General features: G+C 47.8%; 9 non-coding genes across 9 annotated transcripts; all 9 read right to left on the reverse strand.

Annotated features, from left to right (window-relative positions):
- Positions 1 to 8148: 8148 nt before the first annotated feature.
- On the reverse strand, positions 8149 to 8311 carry LOC134988781 (U1 spliceosomal RNA). The gene has a single exon (XR_010194171.1). It is a non-coding gene; the product is annotated as a U1 spliceosomal RNA (small nuclear RNA).
- A 674-nt stretch (positions 8312 to 8985) lies between these two features.
- On the reverse strand, positions 8986 to 9148 carry LOC134988709 (U1 spliceosomal RNA). The gene has a single exon (XR_010194107.1). It is a non-coding gene; the product is annotated as a U1 spliceosomal RNA (small nuclear RNA).
- Positions 9149 to 9300: 152 nt separating this feature from the next.
- Positions 9301 to 9464, reverse strand: LOC134988780 (U1 spliceosomal RNA). Its single transcript, XR_010194170.1, has one exon. It is a non-coding gene; the product is annotated as a U1 spliceosomal RNA (small nuclear RNA).
- A 655-nt stretch (positions 9465 to 10119) lies between these two features.
- Positions 10120 to 10282, reverse strand: LOC134988669 (U1 spliceosomal RNA). Its single transcript, XR_010194074.1, has one exon. It is a non-coding gene; the product is annotated as a U1 spliceosomal RNA (small nuclear RNA).
- Positions 10283 to 10434: 152 nt separating this feature from the next.
- Positions 10435 to 10598, reverse strand: LOC134988776 (U1 spliceosomal RNA). Its single transcript, XR_010194167.1, has one exon. It is a non-coding gene; the product is annotated as a U1 spliceosomal RNA (small nuclear RNA).
- Positions 10599 to 11272: 674 nt separating this feature from the next.
- Positions 11273 to 11436, reverse strand: LOC134988788 (U1 spliceosomal RNA). Its single transcript, XR_010194178.1, has one exon. It is a non-coding gene; the product is annotated as a U1 spliceosomal RNA (small nuclear RNA).
- Positions 11437 to 11588: 152 nt separating this feature from the next.
- Positions 11589 to 11752, reverse strand: LOC134988770 (U1 spliceosomal RNA). The gene has a single exon (XR_010194160.1). It is a non-coding gene; the product is annotated as a U1 spliceosomal RNA (small nuclear RNA).
- A 671-nt stretch (positions 11753 to 12423) lies between these two features.
- On the reverse strand, positions 12424 to 12586 carry LOC134988674 (U1 spliceosomal RNA). The gene has a single exon (XR_010194079.1). It is a non-coding gene; the product is annotated as a U1 spliceosomal RNA (small nuclear RNA).
- Positions 12587 to 12738: 152 nt separating this feature from the next.
- Positions 12739 to 12902, reverse strand: LOC134988748 (U1 spliceosomal RNA). The gene has a single exon (XR_010194140.1). It is a non-coding gene; the product is annotated as a U1 spliceosomal RNA (small nuclear RNA).
- Between the last annotated feature and the right edge of the window lie 1267 nt (positions 12903 to 14169).

The raw sequence follows: 14169 nt of genomic DNA on the forward strand, positions 1-14169 counted from the left end.
CAGGCAGCCTATTCTTAGCTATTAATTTTGACAAGAAAAGAAGAACTTGTTTTATGAGAATCTACAAGGGCTGCAGCAGGCTAGGTCTAATAGACATCTTTACTGCAGCTTCATCACTCCCAGCGGCGCTGTATACTCCCGTGCCCTGGTTGCTGGGTCACTGCAGCGGAGGCTCCGGTTTCTTCCTAAGGTCAGTCACACACACACCGCCCTTCCGGATCACGAGGCCGCTGATGAAGGGGAGCGTGGCCGTAGGGGGTGGACCGTGTGCGCACTGGCGTGGACACTGATTACTGGGCAGCCGCTCCACTAGCCACCAGGTACAGTTAAGGAGCACAGGTCTGGGGGTTTTTCTCCTATATTAAACCAATTTTGTACTGCCCGCAGCGCATTGTGATAGGTAATAGGGCCTGATTCAGGTTGGATTGCAATCACAATAAGCGATCCAACTGCAAAAATTGCTAAGAGCATACGCATGTGCCTGCATTTTCTGCGGCACCCCGCAGAGAATGCGATCGCCTCTGCCTGTCAATCGGGGCAGGGGGGGAGGGGGGTCAGCAACACTCCATTTCCAAGTCAGGGATGGAGCGGTGCGGGGGCAAGGCTTCAAAATGGGGTCTGCAATGGAGGAGACACAGGGGGCGTGGTCACAGCGGCTGTATGACATCACATTCAGCCGCTGTGATCACAAAAATGGTGGCGGCTTCCTGCGCGCACATACAGTCTGCACCAGCAGGAGGCTACACCATTTTTTATGATCACGCTGAACTGCAGTGCGACTGCAATTACAGCATGGTCAAGAAGGGAGGCGTCATGCTGGGTGGCCATTAGAGATGAGCGGGTTCGGTTCCTCGGAATCCGAACCCGCCCGAACTTCACCCTTTTTTGCACGGGTCCGAGCAGACTCGGATCCTCCCGCCTTGCTCGGTTAACCCGAGCGCGCCCGAACGTCATCATCCCGCTGTCGGATTCTCACGAGACTCGGATTCTATATAAGGAGCCGCGCGTCGCCGCCATTTTCACACGTGCATTGAGATTGATAGGGAGAGGACGTGGCTGGCGTCCTCTCCGTTTAGATTAGAAGATAGAGACGAGTGACATTTGATTTACTACTAATTTGGGGAGCAGTTGAACTTGTCAGGAGTACTCAGTAGTGCAGAGTTTTGCTGATAGTGACCACCAGTTTTATTATTTATAATCCGTTCTCTGCCTGAAAAAAAACGATACACATACCATATATGTGCTCAGCCTCAGTGTGCTGCATGATATATCATCTATGTATATCTGACTGTGCTGAGTACTCACTGCTCACACAGCTTAATTGTGGGGGAGACTGGGGAGCAGTTATAGCAGGAGTACAGTGCACACTTTTGCTGCCAGTGTGACCACCAGTATATTGTCTGCCTGAAAAAGTTAAACACTCCTGTGGTGTTTTTTTTTTTATTCTATAAACGCATTCTGCTGACAGTGTCCAGCAGGTCCGTCATACATTATATTATATAAATATTTACCTGCAGTAGTGTTATATTTTTTTTTCATCTCTATCATCTTTATCATCTCTATATTAGCAGACGCAGTACGGTAGTCCACGGCTGTGGCTATCTCTGTGTCGTCAGTGCTCGTCCATAATTGTATACCTACCTACCTGTGGTGGTTTTTTTTTTTCTATCTTCTTCATACTAGTAGTTTAGGAGTCTGCTGACAGTGTCCACCAGGTCCATCATTATATTATATACCTACAGTAGTAATATATTTATTATATTATCTATACTAGCAGACGCAGTACGGTAGTCCACGGCTGTGGCTATCTCTGTGTCGTCAGTGCTCGTCCATAATTGTATACCTACCTGTGGTGGGGTTTTTTTTTCTATCTTCTTCATACTAGTAGTTTAGGAGTCTGCTGACAGTGTCCACCAGGTCCGTCATTATATTATATACCTACAGTAGTAATATATTTAGTATATTATCTATACTAGCAGACGCAGTACGGTAGTCCACGGCTGTACCTACCTCTGTGTCGTCACTCGTCCATAATTGTATACCTAACTGTGGTGGGGTTTTTTTTTCTATCTTCTTCATACTAGTAGTTTAGGAGTCTGCTGACAGTGTCCACCAGGTCCGTCATTATATTATATACCTACAGTAGTAATATATTTAGTATATTATCTATACTAGCAGACGCAGTACTGTAGTCCACGGCTGTACCTACCTCTGTGTCGTCACTCGTCCATAATTGTATACCTACCTGTGGTGGGTTTTTTTTTTCTATCTTCTTCATACTAGTAGTTTAGCAGTCTGCTGACAGTGTCCACCAGGTCCGTCATTATATTATATACCTACAGTAGTAATATATTTAGTATATTATCTATGCTAGCAGACGCAGTACGGTAGGCCACGGCTGTGGCTATCTCTGTGTCGTCAGTGCTCGTCCATAATTGTATACCTACCTACCTGTGGTGGGGTTTTTTTTCTATCTTCTTCATACTAGTAGTTTAGGAGTCTGCTGACAGTGTCCACCAGGTCCGTCATTATATTATATACCTACAGTAGTAATATATTTAGTATATTATCTATACTAGCAGACGCAGTACGGTAGTCCACGGCTGTACCTACCTCTGTGTCGTCACTCGTCCATAATTGTATACCTACCTGTGGTGAAGTTTTTTTTCTATCTTCTTCATACTAGTAGTTTAGCAGTCTGCTGACAGTGTCCACCAGGTCCGTCATTATATAATATATACCTACAGTAGTTATATATATATTTTTTTTATATCATTAATTATCATCTCTATACTAGCAGACGCAGTACGGTAGTCCACGGCTGTAGCTACCTCTGTGTCGTCAGTCACTCGTCATCCATAAGTATACTAGTATCCATCCATCTCCATTGTTTACCTGAGGTGCCTTTTAGTTGTGCCTATTAAAATATGGAGAACAAAAATGTTGAGGTTCCAAAAATAGGGAAAGATCAAGATCCACTTCCACCTCGTGCTGAAGCTGCTGCCACTAGTCATGGCCGAGACGATGAAATTCCATCAACGTCGTCTGCCGAGGCCGATGCCCAATGTCATAGTACAGAGCATGTAAAATTCAAAACACAAAAGATCAGTAAAAAAAGGACTCAAAAATCTAAATAAAAATCGTCGGAGGAGAAGCGTAAACTTGCCAATATGCCATTTACCACACGGAGTGGCAAGGAACGGCTGAGGCCCTGGCCTATGTTCATGGCTAGTGGTTCAGCTTCACATGAGGATGGAAGCACTCAGCCTCTCGCTAGAAAAATGAAAAGACTTAAGCTGGCAAAAGCACAGCAAAGAACTGTGCGTTCTTCAAAATCACAAATCCACAAGGAGAGTCCAATTGTGTCAGTTGCGATGCCTGACCTTCCCAACACTGGACGTGAAGAGCATGCACCTTCCACCATTTGCACACCCCCTGCAAGTGCTGGAAGGAGCACCCGCAGTCCAGTTCCTGATAGTCAGATTGAAGATGTCAGTGTTGAAGTACACCAGGATGAGGAGGATATGGGTGTTGCTGGCGCTGGGGAGGTGAGGTGGTTTGTTTAAGTCAGGCACCCGGGGAGACACCTGTTGTCCGTGGGAGGAATATGGCCATTGACATGCCTGGTGAAAATACCAAAAAAAAATGCTCTTCGGTGTGGAAGTATTTCAACAGAAATGCGAACAACAGGTGTCAAGCCGTGTGTTGCCTTTGTCAAGCTGTAATAAGTAGGGGTAAGGACGTTAACCACCTCGGAACATCCTCCCTTATACGTCACCTGCAGCGCATTCATCATAAGTCAGTGACAAGTTCAAAAACTTTAGGCGACAGCGGAAGCAGTCCACTGACCAGTAAATCCCTTCCTCTTGTAACCAAGCTCACGCAAACCACCCCACCAACTCCCTCAGTGTCAATTTCCTCCTTCCCCAGGAATGCCAATAGTCCTGCAGGCCATGTCACTGGCAATTCTGATGAGTTCTCTCCTGCCTGGGATTCCTCCGATGCATCCTTGAGTGTAACGCCTACTGCTGCTGGCGCTGCTGTTGTTGCTGCTGGGAGTCGATGGTCATCCCAGAGGGGAAGTCGTAAGACCACTTTTACTACTTCCACCAAGCGATTGACTGTCCAACAGTCCTTTGCAAGGAAGATGAAATATCACAGCAGTCATCCTGCTGCAAAGCGGATAACTGAGGCCTTGGCATCCTGGGCGGTGAGAAACGTGGTTCCGGTATCCATCATTACTTCAGAGCCAACTATAGACTTGATTGAGGTACTGTGTCCCCGGTACCAAATACCATCTAGGTTCCATTTCTCTAGGCAGGCGATACCGAAAATGTACACAGACCTCAGAAAAAGACTCACCAGTGTCCTAAAAAATGCAGTTGTACCCAATGTCCACTTAACCACGGACATGTGGACAAGTGGGGCAGGGCAGACTCAGGACTATATGACTGTGACAGCCCACTGGGTAGATGTATTGACTCCCGCCGCAAGAACAGCAGCGGCGGCACCAGTAGCAGCATCTCGCAAACGCCAACTCTTTCCTAGGCAGGCTACGCTTTGTATCACCGCTTTCCAGAATACGCACACAGCTGAAAACCTCTTACGGCAACTGAGGAAGATCATCGCAGAATGGCTTACCCCAATTGGACTCTCCTGTGGATTTGTGGCATCGGACAGCGCCAGCAATATTGTGCGTGCATTATATCTGGGCAAATTCCAGCACGTCCCATGTTTTGCACATACCTTGAATTTGGTGGTGCAGAATTATTTAAAAAACGACAGGGGTGTGCAAGAGATGCTGTCGGTGGCCAGAAGAATTGCGGGACACTTTCGGCGTACAGGCACCACGTACAGAAGACTGGAGCAACACCAAAAACGCCTGAACCTGCCCTGCCATCATCTGAAGCAAGAAGTGGTAACGAGGTGGAATTCAACCCTCTATATGCTTCAGAGGATGGAGGAGCAGCAAAAGGCCATTCAAGCCTATACATCTAACCACGATATAGGAGGTGGAATGCACCTGTCTCAAGCGCAGTGGAGAATGATTTCAACGTTGTGCAAGGTTCTGCAACCTTTTGAACTTGCCACACGTGAAGTCAGTTCAGACACTGCCAGCCTGAGTCAGGTCATTCCCGTCATCAGGCTTTTGCAGAAGAAGCTGGAGACATTGAAGGAGGAGCTAAGACAGAGCGATTCCGCTAGGCATGTGGGACTTGTGGATGGAGCCCTTCATTCGCTTAACCAGGATTCACGGGTGGTCAATCTGTTGAAATCAGAGCACTACATTTTGGCCACCGTGCTCGATCCTAGATTTAAAACCTACGTTGTATCTCTCTTTCCGGCAGACACAAGTCTGCAGGGGTTCAAAGACCTGCTGGTGAGAAAATTATCAAGTCAAGTGGAACTTGATCGGTCAACAGCTCCTCCTTCACATTCTCCCGCAATTGGGGGTGCGAGGAAAAGGCTCAGAATTCCGAGTCCACCCGCTGGCGGTGATGCAGGGCAGTCTGGAGCGACTGCTGATGCTGACATCTGGTCCGGACTGAAGGACCTGCCAACGATTACGGACATGACGTCTACTGTCACTGCATATGATTCTCTCACCATTGAAAGAATGGTGGAGGATTATATGAGTGACCGCATCCAAGTAGGCACGTCAGACAGTCCGTACGTATACTGGCAGGAAAAAGAGGCAATTTGGAGGCCCTTGCACAAACTGGCTTTATTCTACCTAAGTTGCCCTCCCACAAGTAGTACTCCGAAAGAGTGTTTAGTGCCGCCGCTCACCTTGTCAGCAATCGGCGTACGAGGTTACTTCCAGAAAATGTGGAGAAGATGATGTTCATTAAAATGAATTATAATCAATTGCTCCGTGGAGACATTGACCAGCAGCAATTGCCTCCACAAAGTACACAGGGAGCTGAGATGGTAGATTCCAGTGGGGACGAATTGATAATCTGTGAGGAGGGGGATGTACACGGTGATGAATCGGAGGATGATGATGAGGTGGACATCTTGCCTCTGTAGAGCCAGTTTGTGCAAGGAGAGATTAATTGCTTCTTTTTTGGTGGGGGTCCAAACCAACCCGTCATTTCAGTCACAGTCGTGTGGCAGACCCTGTCACTGAAATGATGGGTTGGTTAAAGTGTGCATGTCCTGTTTATACAACATAAGGGTGGGTGGGAGGGCCCAAGGACAATTCCATCTTGCACCTCTTTTTTCTTTCATTTTTCTTTGCGTCATGTGCTGTTTGGGGAGTGTTTTTTGGAAGGGCCATCCTGCGTGACACTGCAGTGCCACTCCTAGATGGGCCAGGTGTTTGTGTCGGCCACTTGGGTCGCTGAGCTTAGTCACACAGCTACCTCATTGCGCCTCTTTTTTTCTTTGCGTCATGTGCTGTTTGGGGAGTGTTTTTTGGAAGGGCCATCCTGCGTGACACTGCAGTGACACTCCTAGATGGGCCAGGTGTTTGTGTCGGCCACTTGGGTCGCTGAGCTTAGTCACACAGCTACCTCATTGCGCCTCTTTTTTTCTTTGCGTCATGTGCTGTTTGGGGAGTGTTTTTTGGAAGGGCCATCCTGCGTGACACTGCAGTGCCACTCCTAGATGGGCCAGGTGTTTGTGTCGGCCACTTGGGTCGCTGAGCTTAGTCACACAGCTACCTCATTGCGCCTCTTTTTTTCTTTGCGTCATGTGCTGTTTGGGGAGTGTTTTTGGAAGGGCCATCCTGCGTGACACTGCAGTGCCACTCCTAGATGGGCCAGGTGTTTGTGTCGGCCACTTGGGTCGCTGAGCTTAGTCACACAGCTACCTCATTGCGCCTCTTTTTTTCTTTTCGTCATGTGCTGTTTGGGGAGTGTTTTTTGGAAGGGCCATCCTGCGTGACACTGCAGTGCCACTCCTAGATGGGCCAGGTGTTTGTGTCGGCCACTTGGGTCGCTGAGCTTAGTCACACAGCTACCTCATTGCGCCTCTTTTTTTCTTTGCGTCATGTGCTGTTTGGGGAGTGTTTTTTGGAAGGGCTATCCTGCGTGACACTGCAGTGCCACTCCTAGATGGGCCAGGTGTTTGTGTCGGCCACTTGGGTCGCTGAGCTTAGTCATCCAGCGACCTCGGTGCAAATTTTAGGACTAAAAATAATATTGTGAGGTGTAAGGTGTTAAGAATAGACTGAAAATGAGTGGAAATTATGGTTATTGAGGTTAATAATACTTTGGGATCAAAATGACTCCCAAATTCTATGAACAAGGGAAAATGTCATCATCCCGCTGTCGGATTCTCGCGAGATTCGGATTCCATATAAAGAGCTGCGCGTTGCCGCCATTTTTACTCGTGCATTGAAGAGAGAGCGGAGAGGACGTGGCTATGTTCTCTCAGTGGAAATCTCAATATCAGTGCTCAGTATCAGTGGATACTTATTGCTGCCCAGTAATACTAGTAGTGTGTCTCTCCTGCTCAGTGTCAGTTCTCAGTAGTATCCTCATCAGTGCTCAGTATCACTGCTCATTGTCTTGTGCTGCATTGTTGTGCTCAGCATACTACAGTACATTACTAATAGTCCAGTGCTGCATCTTGCTGCTCAGTGTCAGTTCTAGTATCCTCATCAGTGCTCACTATCACTGCTCATTGCATTGTGGTGTTCTGTATACTACAGTAACATAGTAATATAGTAACATATAGTAACATAGTTTTTGAGGTTGAATAGAGGCAAATTGCCCATCGTGTTCAACCTGTTTTAAGTTGTGATGATTCTACATACTTGCTTAATAATGTATTATGACTAGTTAGCTACTACAACTCATGTTACCCCCGGATTAACCATGTTGATATTTTAAGTATTATAAACTTGGATAGCTTTTTCATTCAGAAATGTATCCATTCCTTTTTTAAATCCAATTACAGAGTCCGCCATTACCACCTTCCCTGGCAGGGAATTCCACATCCTGATTGCCCTAACAGTGAAGATCATAGTATCTCACCTGGCAGGTAAGTAGGAGTTGGGCCAGAGCTGTGGAGGATTGCTGCTCGGGCACCCCCTGTGAAGTGAAGGAGATCCAACTGAGGCAGCACAAGGGAACTCTCAAAAGAAGAACAAGGCTAGAGGAAGATCTGAGACAAAGAAATCTGACTTTTACCAGAGCTGACCAGAGGAAAGCACAAACACAGTCCCCCACTACCACAAATAATGCAGTCGAGTTTCCCACATTTTGGAAATCACAGGGGTCAGCATACCCAGAATGCAATGAATGAACCTCACCCTGGGAGAACAATCTTCATGACCATGGTATCGCCTATGCAAAATAAGTATGATTTGGGATAGGGCTGGGGAGGGCCGCTGCTCAGGCACATCTCTGTCAAGTATAGGAGATTCAACTGAGGCAGCACAAGGGAACTCTCATCTGGGGACAACAACTGCAGGGAGAACACATATTTTCAGATGAACATGGGAGGGCAGAAGGCTGCCTAATACTGAAGCACCCCCAAACAACAAACCAAATGCAACAACTAGTACAAGCATTCCTGGGGGAAGTTCTGCAGAAGACGGATTTGCATATGGTGATGTCATCCAAGCAGTGGGCCAAAGTTGGCTGGAACCCTCATCTGCATATGAAAAGAGAAAAGGGGCGTGCAGGGCATGGCGGCCTTTTGCGGCGCTTGGATGACCCCTAGTTCGCATTAAACACCTCCACCCTCCTTTGGTGTGGGGCTCATGTTGACAATGCCCCAGCCTCTGAAGCATTCAAGCTTATTTCTTACAGCAGCTTGGCACTGTAACAGCTCCAGAGCTGCTCTGTAAGGCAAGTAAAAGGGTGTGGGCCCTGCAGCACTACCTGTAGTTTGCATTGTGCATTGGAAGGCACAAAGTAAGCAGACAGGAGGAGAAGTCAGGATAGTGCACAAGGGTATAAAAGGGAGGGGCTCAAGAAAAAAGAAGTGGAAACAGACAGCAAACTAGGCTGGAGAGAGACCTGAGACAAAGAGATCTGAATTATACGAGAGCTGACCAGGGGAAACACAAATTCTGCAGTCAAGTTTCCCACATTTGGGGAAATCGCAGGGGCAGCACACCCAGAGTACAATGGGTGAGCCTTGCCCTGGGAGAAGCACCTTCATGATCATAGTATCTCACCTGGCAGGTAAGTAGGAGTTGGGCTAGAGCTGGGGAGGGTCGCTGCTCGGGCACCCCCCTGTCAAGTGAAGGAGATCCAACTGAGGCAGCACAAGGGAACTCTCGAAAGAAGAACAAGGCTAGAGGAAGATCTGAGACAAAGAAATCTGACTTTTACCAGAGCTGACCAGAGGAAAACACAAACACAGTCCCCCACTACAACAAATAATGCAGTCGAGTTTCCCACATTTGGGGAAATCACAGGGGTCAGCATACCCAGAATGCAATGAATGAACCTCACCCTGGGAGAACAATCTTCATGACCATGGTATCGCCTATGCAAAATAAGTATGATTTGGGATAGGGCTGGGGAGGGCCGCTGCTCAGGCACATCTCTGTCAAGTAATGGAGATTCAACTGAGGCAGCACAAGGGAACTCTCATCTGGGGACAACAACTGCAGGGAGAACACATATTTTCAGATGAACATGGGAGGGCAGAAGGCTGCCTAATACTGAAGCACCCCCAAACAACAAACCAAATGCAACAACTAGTGCAAGCATTCCGGGGGGAAGGCCTGCAGCAGATGGATTTGCATATGGTGATGTCATCCAAGCAGTGGGTCAAAGTTGGCTTCAACCCTCATCTGCATATGAAAAGAGAAAAGGGGCGTGCAGGGCATGGCGGCCTTTTGCGGCGCTTGGATGACCCCTAGTTCGCATTAAACACCTCCACCCTCCTTTGGTGTGGGGCTCATGTTGACAATGCCCTAGCCCCTGAAGCATTCAAGCTGATTTCTTACAGCAGCTTGGCACTGTAACAGCTCCAGAGCTGCTCTGTAAGGCAAGTAAAAGGGTGTGTAGTTTGCATTGTGCATTGGAAGGCACAAAGTAAGCAGACAGGAGGAGAAGTCAGGATAGTGCACAAGGGTATAAAAGGGAGGGGCTGAAGAAAAAAGAAGTGGAAACAGACAGCAAACTAGGCTGGAGAGAGACCTGAGACAAAGAGATCTGAATTATACGAGAGCCGACCAGGGGAAACACAAATTATGCAGTCAAGTTTCCCACATTTGGGGAAATCGCAGGGGCAGCACACCCAGAGTGCAATGGGTGAGCCTTGCCCTGGGAGAAGCACCTTCATGATCATAGTATCTCACCTGGCAGGTAAGTAGGAGTTGGGCTTGAGCTGGGGAGGGTCGCTGCTCGGGCACCCCCCTGTCAAGTGAAGGAGATCCAACTGAGGCAGCACAAGGGAACTCTCGAAAGAAGAACAAGGCTAGAGGAAGATCTGAGACAAAGAAATCTGACTTTTACCAGAGCTGACCAGAGGAAAACACAAACACAGTCCCCCACTACCACAAATAATGCAGTCGAGTTACCCACATTTGGGGAAATCACAGGGGTCAGCATACCCAGAATGCAATGAATGAACCTCACCCTGGGAGAATAATCTTCATGACCATGGTATCTCCTATGCAAAATAAGTATGATTTGGAATAGGGCTGGGGAGGGCCGCTGCTCAGGCACATCTCTGTCAAGTAAAGGAGATTCAACTGAGGCAGCACAAGGGAACTCTCATCTGGGGACAACAACTGCAGGGAGAACACATATTTTCAGATGAACATGGGAGGGCAGAAGGCTGCCTAATACTGAAGCACCCCCAAACAACAAACCAAATGCAACAACTAGTGCAAGCATTCCTGGGGGAAGGCCTGCCGCAGATGGATTTGCATATGGTGATGTCATCCAAGCAGTGGGTCAAAGTTGGCTTCAACCCTCATCTGCATATGAAAAGAGAAAAGGGGCGTGCAGGGCATGGCGGCCTTTTGCGGCGCTTGGATGACCCTTAGTTTGCATTAAACACCCCCACCCTCCTTCGGTGTGGGTCTCATGTTGGCCATGCCCCAGCCCCTGAAGCATTCAAGCTGATTTCTTGCGGCAGCTTGGCACTGTAACAGCTCCAGAGCTGCTCTGTAAGGCAAGTAAAAGGTTGTGGGCCCTGCAGCACTACCTGTAGTTTGCATTGTGCATTGGAAGGCACAAAGTAAGCAGACAGGAGGAGAAGTCAGGATAGTGCACAAGGGTATAAAAGGGAGGGGCTCAAGAAAAAAGAAGTGGAAACAGACAGCAAACTAGGCTGGAGAGAGACCTGAGACAAAGAGATCTGAATTACACGAGAGCCGACCAGGGGAAACACAAATTCTGCAGTCAAGTTTCCCACATTTGGGGAAATCGCAGGGGGCAGCACACCCAGAGTGCAATGGGTGAGCCTTGCCCTGGGAGAAGCACCTTCATGATCATAGTATCTCACCTGGCAGGTAAGTAAGAGTTGGGCTAGAGCTTGGGAGGGTCGCTGCTCGGGCACCCCCCTGTCAAGTGAAGGAGATCCAACTGAGGCAGCACAAGGGAACTCTCGAAAGAAGAACAAGGCTAGAGGAAGATCTGAGACAAAGAAATGTGACTTTTACCAGAGCTGACCAGAGGAAAACACAAACACAGTCCCCCACTACAACAAATAATGCAGTCGAGTTTCCCACATTTGGGGAAATCACAGGGGTCAGCATACCCAGAATGCAATGAATGAACCTCACCCTTGGAGAACAATCTTCATGACCATGGTATCTCCTATGCAAAATAAGTATGATTTGGGATAGGGCTGGGGAGGGCCGCTGCTCAGGCACATCTCTGTCAAGTAAAGGAGATTCAACTGAGGCAGCACAAGGGAACTCTCATCTGGGGACAACAACTGCAGGGAGAACACATATTTTCAGATGAACATGGGACGGCAGAAGGCTGCCTAATACTGAAGCACCCCCAAACAACAAACCAAATGCAACAACTAGTGCAAGCATTCCTGGGGGAAGGCCTGCAGCAGATGGATTTGCATATGGTGATGTCATCCAAGCAGTGGGTCAAAGTTGGCTTCAACCCTCGTCTGCATATGAAAAGAGAAAAGGGGCGTGCAGGGCATGGCGGCCTTTTGCGGCGCTTGGATGACCCCTAGTTCGCATTAAACACCTCCACCCTCCTTCGGTGTGGGGCTCATGTTGGCTATGCCCCAGCCCCTGAAGCATACAAGCTGATTTCTTGCAGCAGCTGGGCACTGTAACAGCTCTAGAGCTGCTCTGTACGGCAAGTAAAAGGGTGTGGGCCCTGCAGCACTACCTGTAGTTTGCATTGTGCTTTGGAAGGCACAAAGTAAGCAGACGGGAGAAGTAAGGATAGTGCGCAAGGGCATAGAAGGGAGCGGCTCAAGAAAAGAGAAGTGGAAACAGACAGCAAACTAGGCTGGAGAGAGACCTGAGACAAAGAGATCTGAATTATACGAGAGCCGACCAGGGGAAACACAAATTATGCAGTCAAGTTTCCCACATTTGGGGAAATCGCAGGAGCAGCACACCCAGAGTGCAATGGGTGAGCCTTGCCCTGGGAGAAGCACCTTCATGATCATAGTATCTCACCTGGCAGGTAAGTAGGAGTTGGGCTAGAGCTGGGGAGGGTCGCTGCTCGGGTACCCCCCTGTCAAGTGAAGGAGATCCAACTGAGGCAGCACAAGGGAATTCTCGAAAGAAGAACAAGGCTAGAGGAAGATCTGAGACAAAGAAATCTGACTTTTACCAGAGCTGACCAGAGGAAAGCACAAACACAGTCCTCCACTACCACAAATAATGCAGTCGAGTTTCCCACATTTGGGGAAATCACAGGGGTCAGCATACCCAGAATGCAATGAATGAACCTCACCCTGGGAGAACAATCTTCATGACCATGGTATCTCCTATGCAAAATAAGTATGATTTGGGATAGGGCTGGGGAGGGCCGCTGCTCAGGCACATCTCTGTCAAGTAAAGGAGAGATGGTCTGCCAGATTACCTAATGCATACCAGAGCCATAACTAGACTTTTTGGTGCTCTGTGACAGATAATTATATGCCCCCCCCCTCCCCATTTTTGCAATATGGACAAAAGGTGCATGCCTTCTGGGGAAGGGGCATAACAAGATTGGTCTCAGAGAAAGCACATGAGATATGAAGATATATCTAGTATACTTGGCACTCAATGGTTTGTGGTATTGCCGGGGTGCACTCCTTAAATGCATATACAGTCACACATGGCATGTTTGTGCAAATGGCATATCAGCAGTCAGCACTAACTGGTGACATGCCATTTGTACAAGTAAGCCATGTGTGACTAATATATAAACATGCTTTATTAAATAACACCTCAAACTATCATACCCAGGATTCAAACCTATAACCTGTTGAATTCTAATCAAACACCCTACCCATTGAGCTACTTGATCCTGCATCTATTCTAACCTCCAAAAACAGATTCAGTTGCATCTTCCAGCGTGTTTTGTTTGCGCCTTTGCAAATGTCTTACATCGACAAACTTATTTAGTACTATTTTGCAAATAGGGTTAGATTGTCGCAACATTGTGTTCCCTAATTGCTTGATTTTTTAAATGCAACAATTGATAAAGACACCTGATAATTGCTCTGTGGAGTCTTATTTTGTGTTTTGTGTTTAGTCTTTAGATCTGAATTTGAATGTACTTGTGAACTAACTTAATTTCCTACTTCTAAATTCATTCCTAAATTCACTACTTACATGAATCCTGTAGTTGGGCATTTTGGGACTTCGATTGTGGGCATTGTTTTGTGTCCAGACCAGCAGCAGGTGGTGTGCATTTGCTGGAAAGGCATCGAAGACCTCCGATATGCTGCATCTCCTGATGTGTGTCTCCCTCAAGTGGCTGTCAGCAAATGCCTGCTAGACATGCATCATAGAACAGGCATGCTAAAACATGGGTCTTCAACCTGCGACCCTCCAGCTGCTGTGGAACTACACATCCCAGCATGCCCTGCCTCAGTTTTAGCATACCTTAATAGCAAAACTGTGGCAGGGCATGCTGGGATGTGTAGTTTCACAGCAGCTGGAGGGCCACAGGATGAAGACCCATGTGCTAGAGCCAAGCCAGCTAGAGCTCGGTGGTTGGGTGGGTGGTGTGTCGGATGTGGAGCACATGCAAATGATTGTGTATCATCCAGCTAGTGAGAGAG

Source organism: Pseudophryne corroboree, unplaced genomic scaffold (assembly GCF_028390025.1).
Source record: "Pseudophryne corroboree isolate aPseCor3 unplaced genomic scaffold, aPseCor3.hap2 scaffold_1084, whole genome shotgun sequence".
Classification (NCBI taxonomy): Eukaryota; Metazoa; Chordata; class Amphibia; order Anura; family Myobatrachidae; genus Pseudophryne; species Pseudophryne corroboree.